Here is a 24910-nt window from a genome sequence, read left to right as displayed (position 1 = left end):
TTTATCGCCGTAAATAGTATCCAATTCAGGTAGCACACAAGCATATTTCTTTACAATGCTGAAAGAAAAGAAAATAATTTTCTCATATTTTCCAAATGACATGAAACCTCCTCTTCCACCCTTGTCAGCTCTCAGTAAATTACAGGAGGTGCTTTTAAGCGATTAGCACTTGGTAGAATATAGGTAGTCACAGAACCGTTTCACCACTTTCTTTTAGCATCTTTTTGCGCACTGTGTTGAGAGTTGTTCTTAAAGTATTTCTGACTGTCAAAACCTCAATTTTTACATCATTGTTCACTCTGTTTTCTATCTTTCTAGCCTGCCTCCTCATTTAGGGGGATGTATGGAAGGCTCAGGTGGAACGCCTGTCAGTTTGGAGGCGTAGCGATGATGTTCTGCTAGCACTGATGGGCTGTGCACCCCAACTTGGCAACTTTATCCCAGCTCTGCACTGCATCAACATCTGCATACGCTTCTGCTCTCGTAATTTATCTTTCTGGCAGGTGGAAGAAATGGGTGCGCGCTGCAGTTCCGCGCCTACCCATGATCATTAGACATCAGTTTGCCTCGTGGAGCATACAGAGCACTATCTTGGTACTGAGTATTTATATGATAAATCTAATAGCTGCTCTAGTTCTTACTTAGGCAAAAGTATGACTGAAATTCAATCTCCAGTTCCACCATATCCACTGGGAGGCAGAGGAGATATGCCAGTAATTGATAAAATAATTGGAAAATGAATAACTTTTTTCTGCTTTGGCAGCTCTGCATGGGTCAGCCTGCAGGGCTCATGCGGGCTCTGCCCTGATGGACAGGGCAGGGCAGTGAAGGCCGGGAGCTCCTGCCCTGCTATGGCCGTGGGGCTACCAGAGGGAACCCTGCACCAGCAAGGACAAGGCACAGCACAATGCTTGTAATGCGGTATCTTGCATATTTTACTACTTGAAATGTGCTTATAGTGAAATCTGGATGACTGGATGTCAAAGATAATAAAAGGGATTCGAGCAGGGAACAAAACTGGGCAGAGTCATGCTGTAAAACTGGTCTTTCCTGCCTGCAGGCTCTCCATCAGCCTTCACTTTGAAAAGCAAACTCTTTCAGGCCAACAATTCTGGCCATGTCACTTTCCTACAGTGGTAAAATGTGACTAATTCCTGGCCTTTGCAGAAGAATAACCTTGTTAAAAACATCCCAGAGAGGGTTGGGCTGTACCGAGCAGGAGCTGGGAATGGAGGAGCCCAGGTGAGGGTATTGCTGTGGTGCCTGCTGGATCCTCAGCCCCTGCAGTGTCTCCAGCAATCACTGAGAGCAAGAAAACTTCCCTTTTCTTCCAGTGATTAGCTTTTCGGTTAGGTATATTTCATCATCTATCGTTTGATGGGGAATTCATTTCAAACATCTAAGGTAATATCAACAAAATACTGTAATTAGATTTAATGGCATACTTCCAAGATTAATAGGTGATCTTCCTCACAGCCTGCAATTTTAATTTCCAAAATTTCATTTGTCATACAGCTACTCAGTCAGTACAGATTCACCATCTGCAGTGTTTACCTACACTTCTCTGCACTGCCTTTTCCAGGCACAGACGGTTGAAAAGACGTATTAGCAACAAATCTATGCCCACAGTATATAATCACAAGATGACAAGACACTTAATGTTATCTATATATAATTATATATAGCAACTTCTGCTACACAAAATCACTTTTCAATCCCATTTTAGGGGATTACCTAATCCTGTAATTGATTCTGTGTGATGAATCCCCTTGTCCTATGGACATCCAGTGACCTTCAGAACAGAAACAGGCCCAAAAACATGCTATGATTTCACTGTTATTTATGTGCTAATTACCAGATAATGTAGGATAGGAACATATTATAATTTTATCGTGTTATTTAACTGACGGGGCTCAGGCTTTAAGTGTTTTATGTCTGGGCTCAGTTGACATGCTGCTCCCTGCCAGTAAGAATGACCAGAGGCGAGGTTAATGTTTTCTTTAAGGTAAATCAAATATTCCCTTAGAAATTTAGGCAATCCTGCAGGTTCTCAGACAGCTGAGAGCTACAGTAAAGTACTATCTACTGTAACTGTCACGTCCCCAAACTTGCAGTTAGTGGGTGAGGCAATTGCTTACTGGTTATAAATACCAGCAGATTCGTTTATCTATAGATTAGTATCGCATTACTCATGCCAGAGTCCATAAAATCCAACATGAACCAGCCTGGCTCCATACATCAACAATCACATCCTACACAAAGGTGAGTCCACAGGTATCAGCTGATGATGGCCACAAAAGTTTCAGTATTGCAGAAAACAAGCAATCAGGCATGCGTGCATGTACAGACTCACACAGACACGTCCGCAGACGCACACAAACCTTGCTCCTTCGCTGTCCCACCAAATATAACTCCACGGATTAAGGCCTTAAATATGACCCTAAGAATGTAATCCAGTACAGCCTGAATCTCCCTTGGGCAAGCCTGAGGTGGCTCCTTGGGCTGCCACAGAAAGCAGCTGTCCAGCATAACCCTGACTCAGGAGCCAAAAACCTGCCTCATTTGGGTGACAGTAAAACAGTTGTAAAGGATCAGACAGACATTTTCCATGTTTGATGTAGGGGGTTGCTTAGAAAATAGCTAACGCCAGTAATCACTAAAGATAGAAAGATAAACAAACTGCTTGTAAATTTGTATCTGTTTGAACTCTGAAATAAAACCTTGCCACATTTCTCTGATGCATTCCTATCCAGAAGGAGCATAGACTCTCACCCTAGGTTTGAAAAAAGATGATCAAACTATTTACTTGTACCTCTGTCACACACACAGAAAGTCTACAGCCCACACACCATCAGTGATGACAGAAGCTGCTGCCTTTGGCATGCCAACTTCAGTTTCTGTTCAGTGTCTGCCCCCTGACATCTCGGTAGCTGACTAACCTAGAATATTTTTATTCCTGGGATATAGGTGCGTACCATTACTACTTGTTTTCCAACACTTCTAGCCTTACCTAACATTACAGTTTGTTTGAAGAGTGGCTCCTAGCTTTGGTGAACCCTGGTGTTACCTCCTATGTGCTGGCTATGGGCTGTGAGGTCCTTTCTGCTGGGTGGTTGAAGGGTTACAGAAACCTTACAGAAACCATCTGCAGAAGGTTTGCTCCTCTCTGTTCTGTGCTTCGTAGGTTACTGCAGAAGAAAAAAATCTGCTTGCGGAAGGTGAGTGAGTACAAACAAGATAAAGCACTTGTTATTCTCTGTGTAACACATCATGAAAGCTAAGAGGCAGAATTGAGTGCAAGTGACTCTGATCATTTCAAGTTATTGCTGCACTTTCTCCCCCATCAACATTTAAGATGGTGCACCATGTCCTAGAGCCACTCCTCTTACTGAACCTCAGGCACATCTCAATGCTTTCCTTTGGGAGGTGCAAGACAAGAGAGTTTTCACCTTTGAGGTGACCGTATGTGACAAGGAGATAGATGCCCATTTCATCTCTATGTTGTTTCAGTGACCACAGTCTGCCAGCTGCTTGCACGACTGTGCATGTCAGCCCACTAATCTTGAGTGATGCAAAGCTCCACGGAGTCTGGGGAAACACCATTGTCTGTGACAAGTCATGCAGCAAACAATCATGCAAAGGAGCTGTCAGGGAGGAGGCTTGGTCTAGAAGAAGAGAGGTGTGTGCGGGGTCAAAAGTGCAGAAAGCACTTCAGCTCCAAGGCAATGTAATGTAACAGTGGCACCCAGCATATATTACAAAATCTCCTATCTTCAGCTCATATTTGAAGAATTAACATAGCAAAAATACACAACAAAGAGGTAGCCAGTGATCATCAGGTTATCACAAAATCCTCTGGACAGTCCTTGACTTTGAAAAATAGGCTCAGTTAGGAATGCCAGCACTGTTACATAATATGGCTCAAAAGGGAAAAGTAAGCCATGACATCTCTGTTCTCAGCAAAGCACAGAGACTGCTCTACTGCCTCTGTTGCCTGGAGTGAGGCAGTCCTAGATGCTGTGGCTGTTAGCTACAGAACTCATCTCTTCTGTGTCTGTGGATAAGAGGACGACATGAGAAGTGATTCTCCATCTGGGAAGCAATGGAAGAAATAGCATTTGTGGCTCTAGCCAGAGTTTTCCAGCTCCTTTTATAGCTTTGATTCTTTTTAATTAGTTGCATAATGAGGTGCCAGGACTTTAGCAGCCATGTTATAGAAAACAAATCATTTTCTAATAATGTCTCTACCGTCCAGTAGCCAAAGATAACTACAGGTTATTCTCAGCTTTCCTATCAAAAGCTGATTTAGAGATGGATATTTTATCTGAGTACTTCAGATGCTGCTTGAATAGTTTCCTGTGCTCAGAGGAATTTCAATGACTGACTGTTTATTTTGCTCATATATACTCTGTATGCTGGTAGAGAATGCCTAGCTGGTCCTTTCCCTATCATCTTTAGCCACATTCAAGCATCAGACCAAGAGCTCAGCACTGAACAAGAGAAGGATGGAGAAGTGTCCACCTCCCCAGGTAGCCAGACCATCTGAAACCACCCTCCATATGTCAGACAGGGGACTCAGCTGCATACAGCACAGGTTTTGTTGGCACGCTGACTCCTGGCAAATCCCCTTGCACTGCCTGAGGATCGAGTGCACCACCAGGGAGGACAGCTTTGTTCTGGTGGAGAGATGAAGGGAGTGGAGTTGTGGAAAGACAGTAAAGGTGGTAAGGAGAGAAAGCATTGTCCTGGCACTCAGCCAGGTGACAGGGATGTGCCATGGTCAAACTCAGACACCCATCACTTGCAAGTGTTCCAGACCTGGGTTGGATGGGGCTCTGAGCAGCCTGATCTGGTGGGTGGCAAGTAGCTCACAGCAGGAGGGTTGGAACCAGGTGATCTTTAAGGTCCCTTCCAATCAAAGCCATTCTCTAATTCTGTGGTCACATCACTGCCAGGAATGAACCTCAGACGAGCACAGGACATGTCAAAAGAGGCATGTTAAGCCATACTACTTCTTACCACAGTCCTAAACAAGTAGCTATCTGCAAGGTGGATCATGTATCACTCCTGCACATCACTAATATCATGGGGCTGATGTCAGGCTGACAATTTAGATTGAAAATCCTTCCTAGAAGGATCAGGATATTATGTGTACATGTGTTCCTGGGTTTGCTGGCCATCTGGGCTGCTCTTAAAGCTGTGTGGTTTTACACCCTGCCCACGTGCCAGGCATCCTGTATCCAAAAAGTCACAAGGGAGAAGTGCACACGTTACCTTGCTTTCTGGTCTATACCCCTTCTGGGAGTTCTGACTGCCAAGTCTGTGTTTTCCCTGGGATCTTTGCAACACTTTGAAAAATACCTGATGATGGAGAGCCTGATGATTTTTGTTGGGACTGCCTGAAGATCCCTCTTTTCTCAGTTGTCAACTGACATTCTTCAAATGTCATCCTGGGGAGCCAACACTCAAACTCTTCCTCATATATAAAAACATCCTGTCAGGATTACCATATAATATCCATTGCAGCAGCAGAAAATATCAAAGGATCATGGTTTAAAATTAAACAAAAAGCACTCTTTCTCATCTCAAAAGCAATATACTGTTTCGCTTCCTCCTCTTCCTTTCCTATCTGCAAACTACTGTGCTCTACAGTAAAGTGAGATTAAGTAGCCATAATAAGCAGAGCCATGCCAGGCCAGCAAGTCCAAATGGAATCAATCACTTTACTTTTTAGCCCAAACTTCTGTTACTGTAGCAAATGTGATTTTTTTTTTTTTTTTTTTTTTTTGCAGCTGACTAACAGAAGCCGATTTAGGCCCTTTGCACTTGCTGCCAGCAAGTGTTCCCACTCCAAAAATAGTCTATTAAAGAAAGAAGTGTCAGTTGCTATCTTCAACAGGCTGCTTTTCTAAACCCATTGTTAGAAGGCACCTACTTCAACTGAAACCTGGCATGTCCCCACGTTGGTGGGCAAGGTGCCATCCCAACAGATGGACAATGGCTCAGCGCTGCCACTGACTCAGTCTGCATGTCATTAATAGGGTTGTATTCCCATTGGAGAACATCAAAACCTGTAGCTGCACTCTACCATAACCTGTGTCCTTACACGTGTTGCTGCCCAGCTACACCTACAGAGCATTTTAGACATTTCTATTTGATGTTGAGTCCATACTGCTCTGCTCAGCTGGGCATTAGCTTCATATTTTGGAGGGGTGAATGTGGCTCACCATGCTCTGTAGTGAAGGAGTGGGCAGCACTGCCTGAGTTGTGCTTTTCTCCTCACTGTGGCATTGCCCAGAAGAAGTATGGGAAAGCACTTCAACATGTAATTCTGGCAGAAAAACTCCAGAAGCACTTCCATAGCTGTGGGAGCAGCTAGAAAATACAACGTGGGTACCTCTAACTTAGGCTGTAAGAGTCCAGCACAGAGTTAATCCTAGTGCTCAGGTCGAGCTACATTCAGTGAAAACACATGCCCAAGTATCAGGTGGTAAGAGCAGTCACACTCATTTCCTACAACACTCACAAACTCCCACACTCTCAGATGCATCATGAGAGCATCAGGCCCTGATGAACTGGGATTCCTGTGCCGTAGCCCCCTGAGACTAATATGACAATGAAATCCTCAGTGCCTTGTACAAAAAGAAGCGAAATTTCTAGTGAAATGCCAACTTGTGGGTAGAGACTGGCTAGGTTCTTCTGTAGCAACTGTTTGTATTAAATGTGTTACAGAGAGTCTCAAATTAATGCATGTAAACTGTATCTGCATCTTTTCAAAATCCCCTCTTGTACGTCCCATGAAGCTATTAGTTTAGCTATCACTAGGTATTAAAATTTAAAAGGGTCACTAAATGCATACTGCTAGAAGGAAACAACATTAGTTACACATTACCAGAATAAAACCAAATTAAGAAACAGCTCATTTCCTTTGTACCATCAATATTTTACTCAGCCATAGCCTGGATGCTTATACTCACAAAGAGGAATTAATCATTCATGTGCTAATGTACATCCATTATTTTTAAATCGTCACTTAAGTAATCATTTTTGTGTGTGCTCAGATGTGTGATGTCTGCTTATGAAAGCGCAGGAAAAAATCAATACAAATTAAATAAAATTTAAAAGGTGGATATCTGTGAAACAGATGCAAAAGCATCATCCATGCAGTAAAACTGTAATCAGATTTCTGTGGAACTCTCCTGGTTAGCTAGAATTCAAAAAAGATACCTGTCTAGTGCCAAACTTATTTTTATGCCATGCTTCCCTCCTTATTTGGGTGTGAACATGCACAATGCAGTTCATCACAGATTCTCTCTTAAAATCCGCATAAAACTGTAAAACAAAAGCTTTATTGCCATTTAATTCGATACTGCCATTTTCCAACTCTTTGTTTACTGCAAGTGCAGTGTTCATGTCATAACACTGTTTGTATCTCATATCCGTGAGCCTCCCCAAGTCCCACAGAAGCAGTGGGCTCCCTCCCACTTGCACCACGTGGGGCAGACGGGGGAACCCAGGCACTGCTCCCCAGCAAAGACCTCTCCCCTCCTGCAAAGCAGCATGCAGCTGTACACATCCACCACGCATAGATCACAGCCATTGAAGCCTCATTTGTGTCCCCCTGCTCCCTAAAAGGGGACCTGCATCTTCTGAGCTGAGTTTGTTGTTGGCTTGAGCTTGTCACTGATGCCCATAGAAAGCAATTCCAGACCAAGAGCCCTGCTTTACCCAGAGATAAACGATGTCTACTTTAGATAGACATAAATGCCTTTTGAAGATGCAAAGTGGTGAAGTGCTGGCATCTAAGCATCTAAGGAGAGTTAAGGTGGTCCTACTAGATTGGAGCCCACAGCCCCATGCAAATCAAATAATCTTCTACTGAAAGTGTGATTGCTTCTTTTGGACTACACATATCAGCTAAAGAATGCTGCCAGATCCCTACAAGTACCATGAATTTCACAGAAGAACAGTGTAATACCTTGAGCAGAACTTGGTATAGCAATGTTTTAGGTTTTTTCTTTTATTGCTTCAGTAATTTCATGGTGATGTATTTTGACGACAACTTAAGGGAGCTCTATGTTTATGAGGCAATAACAAAATCTCCTGCAAAATAAATTTCCAGGTGAACTTGTCTGTTAATATATAGCATGGCTTCTTGTGAATTAAGAGATGAGCCAGAACAATGCTCAGGAGAAAGCAAGAAAGAATATGTACCTTGACTTCAAAATGGGGAGCCTTAGGTTCCTTTTTCAGCTGAGTCCTGGCATTCGTAGTCTGTGAAATGGAGAAAATGATCCAGCACGCAATACGTTCACTGTGCAGCAACTTCCAAGGCTTGGTAGCGTGCTCCCACTTAACCCTGCAACCAAAGCAGTTCTTTCAGATATCTCATATTTCCGCCTTTTTTCCCCTTTGTCCCAGAGCCAAATACTGTTCAACTGAAATTTCTGTGAAAAACCAGTGCATCTCTGGAAGCTGTTTCTGCTTCCCCAAAGCTTCCAGCATCCTTCCAGCTCCTCTGCAAATATCACTGAGTATATGGCAAAAAAGCATGGAAGCATAACCTTGTTACTGATAATGGATAATAAAAGCAGACCATGATTCATGTTGTATCATGACTGACTGTATTTTAGACCACATGGAACTGAAAGTTTAACTTTTCTTTTGGAGAAGCCCCTAGTGAGGCTGGATTTGGCCACAGCCTGAGGACTCCCTGAGGAGCATGTGTTGGTTCAGGGTTGTGTATGCCGTGTAGGTACCGAACCAAGAACACAGTTTGCATCCTCTGGCAGTGCAGAATGACCTGTTCCAACAGCCCGATGCACAGCCTATGAGTCATATGGGTCTACAGCCTTGGAGAATTGGATTGGATCTATTTAGTTTCAGCCTAATTAAATGATAATGCATGATTGCAAGCACTACATAAGGCAAGTAACAGTTGCCAGATGGAATCTACCATACCTGAAAGACACTGTCAGGTAACAGGACAAATGCTTTTGCTTATTAGCAAAACAGTTAAATAAACACAGATTTTAAAGTTGCTCCTCTTTTAATGCATTCAGCTGTTTTGGGGCCTATGGCAAGGGAGAGGGAGGTGGTGAAGGTACAATGAGTTTCTCAGTGCCAACCAGTGCAGTCTGTGTGGGTGGAGGAAGGGCTCTCTGCTGAGCAAAGCGCCTTGGGTGACTGGAGGCCAGCACAGGCTCTTTGCATGGACTGTCTGTGTGGAGCTACCTAACCACTTAAGACTAAAGCTGGTATTGCCTAAGGTCTGACCTGTGATAATTTCTTTTTCTGGTTCTTAAAGGACTAAGCAGGTTTTCTCCCAACTCAGCTACAGACTGGCTGGGAATTGCTGAGAGAGATTCAGCTTCCTTTGTGCCTGTGGCCCCCCACAGCTTCCCACACAAAGAATAGTCCTCATAGAGAAACCAGAGTGGGACCTTGCACAGATACAAAGAATTGCCCCAAACCAGCCACTGTCTCAAAACACATATGTCCTTTTTTTTGTCTTTGCTCAAATTCGGCAAAGTGTAAATGTCCCACATCAGTCCTGAAATGCACTTACTATGATGAGAGGGATGAAAACGTCTCTCTGTGTTGCTTGTGCCAGTTTACTGCTAATGGGCGGCAGTGACTCATCAATGGATGAAATGAGAATTTCAAGTTCTTCTCAAATGATGAGGTAGTTTTCAGTGCTCACTCAGTTTGTAATTAGATACACTATTTATAAATATGTTTGCCAAATAACGCATTTGGCAAGTTTTAAAAAACATTCCTGGCTAATTGTTTTTATTACTCATCAATTCTGAAAGGGAAATAACGAGATAAGATTGTATTTTTCTTGTCATAGCCCAGTGAAAGGGATGGCAATATAAATACTGGGTCCATGGCTCCCTATGATTTGTCTTCGGTTTACTGCCTATTTTGTAGCTAGTCCAAGATAGACTCAACCTCCCAAGTGAAACTAGACAGGGCATTGGCCAATTGCAAACTTCGCTTTACAGTTTCATAATTGACTGTTGCAATTATGATTGCCTTCAGTACCACGTGGCTTTTTTTACAGCAGTCTGATTTTTTGTTTTGATTTTTGACTGAAACCATACCTATGTTTCCATCTATTCCTTACCGGGTCCCATTCAGAAATACCATTTTCAGGATTATGTTTCCCTACTAAAGGCTTGATTGAAAGATGGACTCAGGGCTCAGACACATGCTCATTTAGCAAAGCAGATGCAGCAGTTTCCTCAAGCTGTTTGTTACCACCTGTTTGTCAGACGCTGCGTCCCACCAAGGACTGGATGGAGCAGACCATGTGAGACTTTGGTAGCTGCTTTATTGCAGTCCTGTGGCTTAAGCTAAATTACCTGGATACGCTCCCTCCCATTTGCAGATGGCTGAGCCTCAAACATACACTTAAGAACCCAGTGAGGTGGACTGGAAATATTACTGGTCTGAGCAGTTTTCCTGACTGAAACCAGAGCTTCCAGTCCTCTGATGAGATACACCACAGGACTTCCAAACCTGTGCTGGGCAGCCACTGAGGCTGTGGTTGGGCAGAGGCTGCCAGCCGCATGCTGTGCAGGACCAGGTGTCAGTGTGAGCACACGTCCCCTCCTGCGTGCTGACGCTCATTACCAGGCCCAGCTGCTTTTTACTGCCCCTCTGCCAACCGTTCCTGTCCTGTAACTCTACCGGAGAAGGGATCATGTGCTTCTTCCCTGTGCCCTGCGGGCAAAATCAGGCAGCCACCTGCTTAAACTATTTAAACCTACTGTAGATCTGGATCCATGACAGCCTAGAGGAAAATCAGGGAGGAGTTCTTGGAGGCCACTCTGCCGAAGAAACACAGGGAAATGTCTGCCACTGGACTGGTGGCTGGGGAAAGCAGAGCAGATAGATCTTAAACCACTGTAATGGTTTGTTAATGCTGTGGGCTCACAGCCACTTCTCTGGGATTACTAGGAGAGAGGGGGGTTATACTTCGATGTAAATCTCTGCAAGATCAGCATGTACACACCCTTCAAAACCTGCTCATGCAACCTTCATATGAGCCTACAAAGAGCTGTTGATTCAGGTTTTTCTTAGTAACACAAACAAATTTTTTGGACTTTAAGCTTTGGAATCTAATGCAATCTGCTAAACTATCCATTGAAAATAAACTGTAACAACGCAAAAAGCACAGCACCAGCTGACACTGTGAAGGCAGACCATTACATTGAGAACATGAGTCTGTGTTCAGAAATTTCATTTCTGTGAACATGCCCTACTCAGCTGCAGCCCTACACATACACTGTGCCAGGCTGGCTGGCATGGGACAATCTTAGTGCTGGATCCAATGCTTACAGACAACAGCACCCCATCTGTAAGAAGTGCACTGCTTTTCCTGAGCTTCAAATATCCACCGCTAGGACACAAAATTCATCAGTCAGCTTTGCTTGCTTTGTGATATTTTTTTTCCTTTTATATACATTTTAAAGTTATCTTCGTCTTCAGTAGAGGGTGATAAGCCCTGGTATTGTTACCCACAGAGCTCAGAAACGTCAGCTACAGAAAGCAGAGGCGTTTCAGAAACTAACAGGGATGGAGAGATCTGCATATTCATAGCAGGACAGAGGCAGCAGCACATACAGACTGAACCACTGGCATTAATGGGTGAGCTGATTAGTGTTTATTGGGCTGGGGGAGAAATGAATTCTAATTGGCTGAGACATTTTTGTTATTGTGAAATACATTTGGCTAATGCAAATGGCTCCAAATCAGAAAAGTGACATTTTTGTGGTGGCTGTTTATAAACAGGATGTAGTTAGTGTACGGCACCCACAGCTGTAGTAGCTGCAGATTTTCAAGGCCGGACTCAAACGCATTGTACTTTATCATCAGTTTTCATGTTTGCTCTGCCCAAGGCTATCAAGTCTTTAACAGGGAACTCAAGAAAAGAACATGATGGATCGCCTGGCACTTGATATTGTATGACAGTTCATTGTTTCAAAAGATTCCACATCTTCCCCTGAAACTTTCATCATAGCATCACAGGCCCAGTCCTGTTCTGGATTAAGTTGAAGTCAATGTCATCTGCTTTTAGGTGCACAGTTGTGTCTGCACTCAATAAAACTGAACGCTGGGAAACCTCTTTAATATTAAGAGTGAGAACTTCAGGCCTGTTGTTGGCGGCAGCCAACCATAATAGGTTGGTTGGTGCAAGTGGGTAGGGAGAGGGTAACAGTGAGATTATAGAATCATAGAAGATGATCATAGAATCATAGAGATGATGGGGCTTAATTAGAAATACAGCTTTCCAGAAATATAGCCTTTATCCAGAACTCAACAATCAGGTATCTTCCCAATGCTTGTGGTAACTCTGACGAGAGTGATTCAGTAACCACGGTACTGAAATCTGGAGCATCTGATAGAAGCTGTGCTCCAAATTGGGATGTGTGGAGTTTGGCTTTGGCTCCAGTAATAACAAATAACTACTAACAGTACTAACTAAAGCAACTTATCTCCTGCCAAAAAAACACACTCCTTTTATGGCATCAGAAAACTGCAGTGAATGGGCCATCATCTTCACCTTCTCCTCTATGGGCAGTGTTTGGAAAGGCCATCTTTTCTTGTTTCAGTTATTTGTTTTTTTTTTTTCCTCTAATACTAATACATTTTGAAATAAAAGAACAATTTGTTACTTTAGAATTAGCACTGTGACTGCTCTTCGTATGGAAATATAATTATTCTGCTCTAATGAAATTACTGAGCACAGTTTGAAGTTCATAGCCCATTGAAACAATGATTTGTGGATGTTTTCTTGCAAATTTATTGTGTTAACATTATATATAACATATTTCTACCACTAGATCTTTGGAAGGATCTTTTGCCAAGATCTTCCTCTTGTCTGTTGTAAATATTTCTGTTCTATCAATACTGTCCTGAAGGAGGGTTCCAATTGTATAGTACACCAGAAACCTCTTAAGTTTCTGCTTTCAGGTAAATGCTTGGCTCAGTCAACTTGGATGGACACTGCCTTAAAAAAAAGCCCTGCTTTAGTCTACCTTCAATTACATATAATCTCAGTTCTGGGAAGACAAGTCATCAAGATGTATGTGTCAGAGAAAGAAGTGAGAGAAACCACTGCACTGGTATGGGCAAGGAAACTGCAGTGATGATCACCTCCCAGCATCTCTCCTTGTCTTCATGTCCATCCTCAGTGTTAAACTTACTAGAAGAGAGGGCAACAAAAATGTAGAATTGAAGAATTAGGGAGAGATCGTGATGGAGCAAGAACCGTTTTACTTATGCATAGTTATAATATGAAAGATAAAAATAAAGGTGCAGAACAAAAGGTGCTGGGGAATGGGAACATTGTGGTGTGGGCTTCTCTCTCTGTTGCAATTCCACTGTATTTCATTTAGTGAAAATGCTCAATATATGGCAAATATTTGGGAGATCAGTGCCAGAGCAGTATTTTGTATATTCTGCGGATGGAAGTGTAGTGGGAATCTGGTCAGCAGTGTAATTGTTTATATTCATTATAAACAATCTGTGTTATTTGGCAACAAACCCTGCCTTTCTGAGTTGACTCTCATTGCTGCTGCTGAGATTGTTCCATCAGCTGGTTGTAATTTTACTTTCGGGGCATACAAAAGTACACTGTATTTCTTCCAAATTATCTGTGGGAGAAATTTGAAGAATACACTAAAGGCTCCTTGCTCTTCTGGGACTCCTTTTGGCCCTCTTTCTATAGTCTCTAAAGGCCATAAGAGGAGGCAGACTAAGTTTAGTTTGTGTATGCTTTGCTGCATACACAAACTCTACTTCTGCATCTTCTTTCCAGGTTTTAATCCCCAACTATTATCTGCTTAAACAGTGATAGCAGATGAAATATGAAAAGAAAGATGAAATTGCTACAGTAGATAAAATGAATCAAGGAACGAGGGCAAAAGATCTTGCAGTGAAAGAGTGAAACTCCTTTGTGGCTTTAAATATGAAGCAAATAGTATGGAAGCCAGTTTCTGAGCCCTCTGCACAGGGCTGATGTTATCCCAGTTGCATGAGTTTGGCTTTTGCAAGCTGGGACTTAGCTGAGACCTGGCTATCCTGCACCTGAAACACTTACTGGTGCTCAGTATCAATATGTATTTGTGCTTCTGTCCAGAATAAGCAGATGGTAAAAGATTTTCTATCTAGCAGATATTTGGAAGCTTCCAAATGATCAAATGATCCTCTATTGTATAAAGATGAAACAGGGCTGGCTAAATTAGCTAATACGGTCTGTGGTTAGGAAGTTTTGCCTTACGACTACCCAAGACTGCCCAGAATGGGTCAAAGCAAGTACTCGAAGCCTGAAATTTCACATTCCACCTATGTGCTCTGATCACTGTGAACTGGTCACTCAAAAGGAGGATTTCTCTTGACACTCTGGAGCTGTTCCAATTTGTAAGAACAATTAAATATTCACTGAACTTAATGAGCGATGGATTCCACGGTCCATCAGTTTGAGCATTCACCTCTAGTGTCACACTGCAGGTTTGAGTCTCTGCTCCAATGACTCCTTGGAGGCAGTGGGCATGGCTGAATTTCTGGATTGGGACTGCTTTTGCTTGGCTGATATTTTCCAGGAAAAAAAAGGAAAAAATAGGAACCTCAAGACGAACTGCTGAAAGACAGCTGACCAGCTCTGCACGAGCCCTACTACATCCCTGCCACTTCTCTGACCACAGACCCGATCATATTCAAGAAAAACACTGCAGGAATAGGTCCCAGCCAGTAATCTTTCAGAGAGTGTTCCATCAGCTGGGGCAGTGTTCCTTCCTCTCCCTGCTGACAGCCTCTGCTGCAGGGGAAACGCGTTTGTGCTCACACCTGTCTGGAGATCACAATCACAAAAGAACATGAAAGATCTTTTTCACATTAGGTACTTCTAAAAATTTCCGATCAGTTTCTGTTTTCTTGGATTTCTCCCCTTGTCTATTTCTGCCAAGTCTGCGCTTGTCACGCCTGAAGGCTTCAAAGTCAGAAAGACCCTGATGCTGAATGTGGCTGTTGCTTGTACAGGAAGGGGCGTTTGTGGCTGCAGTGTGCCTCCAGGAAAGGGACGCCTTGCTCTCCTCTTACACCCAACCAGCTCTACGCCAGGGACAGAAATCAGCTCCTTGTAAGCTCTGTTGCTGGAGGCTGAGCTGGTTCTGCCTTAGCTAGTTTAGCTCCTTCCCTCGTCCCTCCTGCTCTTGGAAATTGCAGCATGGGCACAAGCTTGTCTAAATTTCGATCAGGTGATTTTCATTTGTTCAGTACTTGAAGAGCAGGAGTTATTTACTGAGGATTTAAATTTCTCTAAAGTAAAGAGAAACCAAATAGCACTGCTCTTTAAGCATGCCTCCGCATTTAGAAAGCATTGGGTTACACTTTCCATTTGAAGCTTTTCTTCTTAAAAAATTATTCAGCCGTCCCTCCCGCGAATTTCCCGGCACTGCCCCCTGGTGTAACCCAATCCCCGCTGGACAGCACCGCTCGCTGCTCGCCAGGTGTGCGGGCGGCTGCCACAGCGAGAGGGATGGTGTAACCTTTGGCAGCGTGAGAACTCTGAGCAGGCATTCAAAGAGGGCTTTCTGTATTCTTACGTATAAGGTGTGTGCTGTTTTTCTAATGGTGTTCATAGAATCATTTAAGATTGGAAAACACCACTAAGATCCTCCAGTTCAATTATCAGCCCATTCCCATTGTGCCCGTCCCTTAGTGCAACTTTACCCTTTTCTTGAACACCTCTGGGGATGGTGACTCCACCACCCCTTGAGCAGCCTGTGCCAATGCACCACCACTCTTTCTAAGAAGAAGTTGTTTCTAATATTCAACCCGAACCTCCCTCGATGCAACTTAAAGCCTTTACTGCTTGTTCTATTGCTGTTACCTGGGAAAAGAGGCTGACCTCCACCTCACTACAGCCTCCTATCAGGGAGCTGTAGTGTGATAGGGTCCTTGAGCCTCCTCTTCTCCATTCAGAACCTCAGTTTTACTGTATGTGCACCTTTTCCTCCATCAGCTGTGTATGAGAAATTAACTGTATTGACTTTCTGGATGGCTTTTGATTAGAGACAGATCTCTTCCCATCGGCACCTCAGACATTCCTCCTTTACCTGAGTACTATCAGAACTGGTAGGAGGCAACCACCATTTCTATTTGAATGAACCCTCCTGTTATTACAGGGTCAGGTACTCAGCACTGTCTGACCCTGCAATTCAGAGGCCCAGAATTTCTGTTCTCCTGGGAAATACTTCTGAAAAATAGTGATAACTTAGATAATAATAGTTCTCAGCACTTCTGTAAAGCTTTGAATCCACAGATCTCAAACCATATACCAGCACTTGCTACTAGAAGAAAGTTAAACACATGGCATGAGAGATCCTATCCTCAGAACTGTGCACTGGGCCACTACAAAGGACAGTGGTCAATTGTATTAGTTAAAACACTGATCTCACTGCAGTTAATGGCAAAATGATTTCATGAAGCCATACAGACAGAAAAGTTTTGTGAAGAGTATCACAGTCCTCGTATTTAAAATATGTCTTTGTAGCAAAGCACTGCAAACTGTAATGCAGATATTTGCTACCTGTTGCGTATTTTGCGTGTCAGAATTATTGTTGATGCCTATACATAGTACAGTCAATATAATTTCTTCTTAATTTGAGTATTCATCAGTGCTACCCAGTAATGAAACTAGAATATTGCAAAAATACTCTGCAAATACTGCCATCAGTTCAAGTGGATTTACTTGTATACTATATTTTTTGTTCGCGTTTCATAGAAATGTGAGAAACTTCATTCTCCTGGAACCAGCATTCATAGTAAATGGCCTTCAACGTGTCATTGAAGAGATTTTGGTGAATAACAAATTTGCATTTGCATGTTTACATACTTATGTTTACCCTAGAAAAGCAGATGGACATGTCCAACTAGGAGGGAGAAAGACAATCATGTATCTACATGACAAATTACAGCTGATCAATGCTACGTGACTAACAAGTATCTTACAGCCTCAGAGACAATTACAATCAATCCAATCTGCTAAAAAAATGAAAAAAAAAAAATCTTATGTCTGAGGCAGGTTTGAATAGCAAGCACTTCTGAGGCAACTATTATCTCCTTATGGATTTTCTACAAGCAGAGGGATAAACAAAATTTCCCTGATAAATGACTTACTGTTAATTATTTATTGAGTTCTGTTCTCCCACCCACTTTAATGAACTCTAACATAGTGAATCTTAATATTCAATATAATGAGAGTAAATTTTCACCCTCGGTGTCGTGTGAATGGCACAATTGCTTTATTCTTTTATTCACAAAATGTCAGTCATTCATTTTGACTCTGGATCACTCAATAGAAGTAAGATGTGCAGTGAATGGGATTCCAGTCATGTCATCCTGTTAGTGCAAAGTGATTCTCAACAGCACTTGATGGCGCACTGCTGGATTGGCTCAGTGCATTAAAACAAACCAAATTATGCTGTTTTTATGTACATATCGGTACTTGTTGACACACTAGTAAATTGTTTTAATAGCCTGTACTTATGCAGGTATATATCTTTGTAGTTAAATTCCAATACATTGTAAAGCACACTTTACATAGAAAATATTACTCTCTTAGGAAAACTGTAATCACAAAATTTAGACTCAAAAATACAGTACGCCTAACTGCCTTATCTTTGAATAGCTATCATAAGCTAGATGTGTGTGACTGAATCAGACGTGAGTAGCCCAAGACACAGCTTTGGAGCTTGGGGAGAACAACGTGCTGTCAGTTACAGAGCAATTAAAATGGTATTCTACTTAGTTATTTGTGGTCTAACTGCAGCCTTTGTGAAAACAAACTAGGATGCAGGCTTACTTAATCCTCAAAAATAATTTCTTTTAAACAGAGTTTAGACCAGATTTGCAGTTTCTGTCAAACAAAGGAGATGACGAATGCTTGCCTCAGTTAATACCACTTTCATGCAAAGGGTTTGCACTGGTCTAGCAACGCAATGAATAAATTCGCTGTAATGAATACTGGCACTCTGCTCCTCACTCCTCTGCTTCTGCTCCATGCTGCCATGCCAACCCAGATGTACAGAAAATATTTCTCGTTTATGAAGTTCAACTAGTTTCCTCCAAGTTGTGGTTGTCCTTAAAGCCCAGGAGGAAATTATACACCTCACTAATCTTTAGGGGCTTAAGTGCCCGGGTGACTTACTGATGTTTTTAATTGGTTCAGCTGTATAAGTTTGATGTGGTTTGCTACACTTGCTGCTTTTGTTACAGAACATCAAAACACCCAAGAAATCTTATTTTAATGCACCTCCGACCTCTCTTCTACCCACACAGCTATTATTGTATTGTGGTTTTCAAAGTCTAATCAGAGGGGGGTCTTCCAATTACCAGATGAGTCAAGATTCATTCCCTGAGTCCAGATGCTGAGGGGGCAACACACACATTGCTGATACCAGACAGACACTGCCTGACACTAGCATATCTCACTGATGTACCTATTCTTTGTCTGATTGCATTCACATCTATCTCTCTGTAGGACTTGGTGTCATCTCTGAAAATAACTGAACCTTTGCCACTTAAACATGTGATTTCACTCCTTTCAGAACAGAAATAATGCCTAAGAGCCCTGGAAAAATGGTGTCTTCAATTTGAATACATTCAGTGTTAGAAGTACATCAGCTACATCTACTTAGGGAGGCAGAGAAGGGGATGGGGGTGATGGGGCACTCCAAGACACAAGATGGGTCATTTAGGGATCCCTTTATTTTAATATTGCATACTTCCTAGCCAAAGAACTAGTCATGCTGTAAACCACCCTACAATCCAGGAGATTAAAAAACTTACATGAAGGATATGGAAGTGAAGATTCTCTCAAAATTACTAAATTTAATTGGTAGTCCATTGGTATGTTTTCCTCTGCAGAATTAGTCTGAAATATTTGAATGGAGTTGAAGAACTACAGAGTATTGTATTTTATGAACACTGATCAAAACTGATACTAAAAAGGCCGTGCAGATTTCTTAATTCATGGCTCTTCCCTTTGCCCTACTCACCTGAATAACTGTCTTATTAGCAAAATTTTAGATAAAAGAGAGAATTCTTAGTAAATGCATGTTTTTGGTTGACTCCATCTGAATCCTGATTTTTTTTTTCTTATATGAGAAGATATATTGAGAATAACAAATCATAGGACAGCACAAGGAGGTTGAAAAGAAAAATAAAACCATCGTACTCTGGAACTGCCAGGACTCCTCAGGAAATTTGAGGTGGTTTGCAGAACACCCACAAATGAAGCCTGGTATAATGCTTTATGTGATGGGCTCTCTCCTCCAGACCTCCTGGACGCTTTACGATACCCCAAACTGCTTATAGTACATCCTCAAAGTGTAATGCTCCACTTTCTGCATAGAGATTATTCATAGTCTTCCAACCTGCCATAACTCTCTGAAAAGACTCACTACAGCCATTAACAGCACAAAGAGAAAAGGCAATCTATTTACATTTCAAATACTGATTAAATGACATTATCTAAAACAACAATCTTGACTGGACTAGCAAAATAGTAAGAATGTAGAGGTCTATAAAATCAAATATAAAAATAAAAAGCTGTTTTGCTTGCATTTTTCGTGAAAGGAACCTGACATACAACTAATAATGCTAGTAGCAACAGTAGAGTGAATAGACTCTCTTCTAGAAAGAAGTCAGACTACACATGGTTTCTCTCTTACTACAAAAGCACAGATTATTAGCAATATGCAGCTATTTCACGCCTGAGATAAAGTAGATACGTGAGGCAATGGAAATACTGTATTTACATCAGTATATTCCACTTGTTAAGAGAATACAGTGAAGTTTTGATATTATTAATATTTTCATTTACAACAAGCATTCTGTTTCATAATGCTTGTTCTTTGAAGAATACCTGAAAGATTTCGCTTGGCCATATTTTTATTTCTCAAAGGCCAGAGTTTGTTCCCGTTAAGATAAGCGTATCTTGGATTTGACTTCTGTAGGATCAGCGTACGGACACAACACGGTCTGCCTACCTGCAGCATTCTATACTCCTGGCAATTCAGTCCATACTGATGATCTCTTCTGCATAAAGAACATGGCCAACTAAAGGGTGCTCATCTTCATGAGAACTGAACATGCTTTACTGGCCTAACTGTTTAAAGCCAAAGTATATCAAATGTGCCAAAAGGATATACAGCAATAAGAGACATTTTAAGACATTTGCCTGAGTTTCTCTATTTTTGTACAAGCACAACTGGACTGGAACAGCAGCACTCCCAACCTCACTTGCTGTGCATCAAGCAGCTGCCACACAAATGAAGTGATGGCAGGGAGAAGACCAAGGCAGATAGGACTGACCAGGTCTGGCACTGGGAGCATCACAGCCTCAGCCTGTCTCTGAGCTGTTAATTTGGACATGCACATGCTTCCATTTCTGGCTTTCTCTGACCAACCAGTTTCGTTGGTGACAAACCAGCTCGGAGCTTCTTTGGTGCTTACCTTCTGCTTTGAACCCTTCAACTCTGCACAGAATGCAAAAAAAAATTCTTTCTTCACATTTTCACATAAAAAAAAACCACTTTAAAGTTCATTAAAGTCAATAGCTTCAATAATCATTAAATCAGCCCATTCTTTATATCTAGGACTGAGTTACAATGCATTATTAAAAATTTCTGGAGTGGAACCCACTCCAAACCTCTGGCCTGCTACTAATAGCACTGCATCAGCCTGCCTGAAATGTTATTCCATCCAACAAATCATAAACAAGCTGTTCATGGGAAAGCAAAGCTTAGAAACAACCCGCTTGTTGCACTCATTTCTTTTGTTTGCTTTTAGCATTGGCCTCTTTGTTCTAAGGTTCACAAAAGCTGTTACAAAGTATTGGAGTCTTAAACTTCACTTGGCTGCGTACATGCGAAGTTAGCAGAAATTATTCACTCTTCACGTGCATGATAAAGCTGAGTGGTGTGATTCATCTCACCTCATGTCTGCCCAAGGCAGATTCATGGAGCAGGAGCCATGCGACCATTAGGGCTGGTTTCAGCTATGGGTGCCTTTGGCCTCACTGCATATCAGTGCTGTTCTTTCCTGTTGGCTGATCACCCCGGGCAGCCACATGGGAGCAGCCCCAGATTTGTACCAACTAAGATAAGCCAGGTTAGCTCAGAAAGTTTTGTGTCAGAAGGTACCAACTTACTTCTACTGCAGACAGAAGAAGGCTACAAATAACAAGAAACTATAGGAGATGAAACTATTACAGATCACATTTGGTGTTGCTCTTGTTAAACTACATGGAAAGCCTTGCTGATGATTTTAATTTCCTTCACACCACTGCGAACAGAAGAAAGCTGTCCTATTTCTGTGGTCAGAATAAACACTGGTTTTCCTTTTTTTTTTTCCCCCTCATTTTTATAATTAGTGTCTTTTTACAATCCGTTAATTCTAACTTGTGAATTGCGTGCTGCAACTCCACAAAAACAGCCTTAGTTGCTTCCTGTTGCAGTCAGTAAAGCAGAGCTGCTTAGAATAGTAGATGAAGAATTTAATGAAGAGAAAAGAGATGTGACAAAACGTGGGTTCTCACTTCAGCTCAAGCCCTTCCCAGGCAAAAAAATGGAGAAGTGGGCATGCTGTGGATGGCGTTAATTGTGCGACAAGAAGGATGTAATCAGTCTCTGCTGTATGTGTCATTCATAAGAAAATTTGCAGCATCTATTTATTGATTACAGCTAAAATGTAGGGATTACTTAAAAAATAATTATCGTTTCTCATAAATTTTTAGATACTGGCTTCAATAAGGCAAAATGAAGTGCATTTATGTGCTGAGCTGCCGGTTCTGCCGTTCCCGATAGAATTAGTAACTTTACAGGAAAAAGCTACAGGGACACACTACCCACAGATCTGAGCACAGCAACGACAGAATGCCTCCCAGTGCAGCTGTGGCCGGAAGAATGGGATGTTTCTGGGAGATCTCCATCCATAGCCAGATGTTTTCACCCCCATTATTGTGAAGCTTTGCAGCTTTCAGATGGCCTCTGAATATCCCGAGAGTGTTTTCAGACTACTGGAGGATGACTTTAATTTGCATGCTTAAAGAGGGACAGACTTGCTTTATAGGCTGCTTTTCTGCAGCCCCTCTTTGTCTGGTAGGTAAGATCTTCCCTGCAGATGGCAGATAGAAGAAATGGGAATTTCTTCTCTACAACAGCCTCTGTTTGCTCCAGATACAAATTTTCCAAGCGTACGATACTTCTCTCGGCAAGTGTTAATATACTTAATATGCACACAGACATGCATATGTATACACTCACATGCATATGTATATATGTATACATTACAGGGAATTTTTTTCTTTCATTGAAGCCATCTGTTGCTGATGAGGGCTCTCCTGGGGCCTGACCTCAGGACATTTCTCCTGGCCGGGTAGGAGAGGGTCTCAGGGTTATGCACAAGCACAGTATGACTGCATAGAGAGAACTCAATGGACACTGTAGCTACCAACAGCAGGAGCACCTGAATGCATGCTCCCTTGGCAGCAAGAGAGCAGAAAGAACAACTGGGGAGGGAAGCTGGTGGGCAGACAGCAGGCAAACCAATGGGCAAACCTAGCCAAGGATATGGCTGAGTCCATCACAGCTGAATCAAACACATTTATCTAACTGGATTCATCTGCCAATGGGATGTGTACATTAATTTAAGAGCCTTTAAAGCATTTTTTATATTTGGTTGTTGACAAAAAGAATAAATAGAACCTCCTCTGTGTGCTTTGTACCTACCTAAATTAGCAACTAAAGAAAACAGATTGTATTTAAGGGATTTTAATATGAATGAAGTTAATGATGACATATTCCAAATAGTACACTTAGAATCAGTCTGTAATAACAAGCTAACAGATGTTGGCATTTTTATTATTAATTATACATTTCATTATCATATGATTATTGTCAAACATCATTTGACAGCAAAAAACGTATAAATGATTCACACGTTTTACATTGTAAAGATGATACTGTGTCTGATTTTTAATATGCCAAGTGCAAAATGCTCTTTGTTTTAGCAGCCTGAAGTACAGGAAGCTTCTGCATAACACTACAGACGGACTAATCTAATATGGGCTGAAGTTCTGAAAATGAAACAAAACACACAGCTGTCACATGTGAAGGTGAGGCATGTATTTTAAGATTCCATTAAGTAGCTACAGAAAGTAAAAAATATCCATGTGCGAGGGCTACTCCGAAAGTAATGCCTCCTATTTTATGATGTTGGCCCACAACAGCAGAGGCAGAAGTTGGTGGTATGGCAGGAGAGGTTGAGCCTTCCTACCAGCATTCTGTTGCATGTTGTTGCCATGCGACAGATGGGACCAGAGGGGCAGCCTGACAGAATGGCATCTGTCGTGGAAGTGCAGAAGAAACAAAGGTTTAAAATTGAATTCCTCCATGTGCAAAAATGGCACCCGCTGACATTTATCAGTGTTTGCTGAATGTTTATGGAGACCCAAAAGTGGATGTGAGCACAGTGAGGTGTGTTTCAGAAGTGGTGACAGAAATAGTGGGTCACTTCTGCTGCAGATTGTTAAGAGTGTGGCATGCAGGCTCTTGTCCATCTCTGGTAAAAACATATAGCTAATGGTCGTGATTATGTTGAAACATAACACTTTGTAGCCAAGAATTTGCTCTATCAAACAGCATTATTATGCTTTACTTATCTGTTGTAGTTTCTATGGAAATAAATAGGAGGCATTACTTTCAGAGAGACCCATGCATATATCTAACAAGCATCATTTGCCTCTGTTATTCATGTGATTATGAAACAAATGTGCGAGGGAATACTGATCCTAACAAGTTGCCATCCAATTAAGAAAAAATTGGGGAACAATTTATGCGTTATTTGCCGCATGATTGCATTTTACTCACAGTTTGTTTAAAATTCATAAAGTTTCATCTTTAAAATGAAACACTGGAGTTATCTTATTGATTTCAAATCAGATTACATTTATCCTTCAGATTGCAGCTTCAGCAAAGCCCGCTGTAGGTACAGTAAATATCTCCAAAAGAACATTTGGGAAGGAAGTGTAAATCTCGACTGCATGTCAGAGCAGACAGGTCAGAGCTCTCCAAATCAAATACCAGTACACTTATCTTTATAATCACCCAGGACTTCTTTTTTGCTTACTGTTTTTTAGATCAGCATAATCTTTCTTCATTGAATAAATGTTAAATACTGTAAATGACAGTTCTCTGAGGGCTATGCTAGTCTCAAGACATCATTTAATCTAATACAATCAAAGAGCAGTCATGTCTGAGAAAAAGGTGAGTCCGCTGCACAGTCAGCTTGATTTTTTTTTTAACGGAAAGGCTCATTTAGTAATTGTTAAACAAGTCATAAACATCCTTGCCAAACTCCATCACTTCAAAAAGCATGATTGGTAAATGAAAATGGATCCAAATTACCCTCTTCGCTTCTGCAGGGCATGAAGTGCTTGGACATAGTAATAATTCTGTCTTCCTGTGTCCCTCACGCACACTTAACCATTTCAGAATTAAGTCCTTCCAGTGATCTCTTTCTCCCTTTGTTCACGTTTCATTTAGACCATCCTTCCCATTCTGTATTAGCACAGTTCACAGGAAGGCTATTTCAACTCGGTGTTCTAACGCTTATCTGCTTAAAGTGCACATAATGCATGTCTGAAATACAGCCATTACCCAGAGCTCTGATTGCAGCAGATTGTTCTCAGCAGACTCACAGAGAATTGTTTAGCCCCCCAAAATTGGGTTTTAGACACAGAAGTGTTTCTGAAACTTGAAGATATTAGATAGTTAGAATAAAATTAATTTCTGTTAATTAACCAAGTAGCATTGTCTCATTAAAAATAATGGAT

The 24910-nt window shown here is 41.7% G+C and overlaps 1 protein-coding gene across 1 annotated transcript in view; it reads right to left on the bottom strand.

Annotated features, from left to right (window-relative positions):
* The window catches only part of SEMA6D (semaphorin 6D), a 130181-nt gene that overhangs the window by 34467 nt on the left and 70804 nt on the right, over positions 1 to 24910 (bottom strand). The window contains exon 2 of the mRNA XM_031555304.2: positions 8215 to 8359. The gene's annotated coding sequence lies outside the window, so the exon portion shown is untranslated. The remainder of the gene's footprint in view (positions 1 to 8214; positions 8360 to 24910) is intronic.

Source organism: Meleagris gallopavo, chromosome 12, assembly GCF_905368555.1.
Source record: "Meleagris gallopavo chromosome 12, MGAL_WU_HG_1.1, whole genome shotgun sequence".
Lineage (NCBI taxonomy): Eukaryota > Metazoa > Chordata > Aves > Galliformes > Phasianidae > Meleagris > Meleagris gallopavo.
The sequence above is the reverse complement of the archived record's forward strand: the minus strand, read 5'-3'. Positions and strand labels throughout refer to the sequence as shown.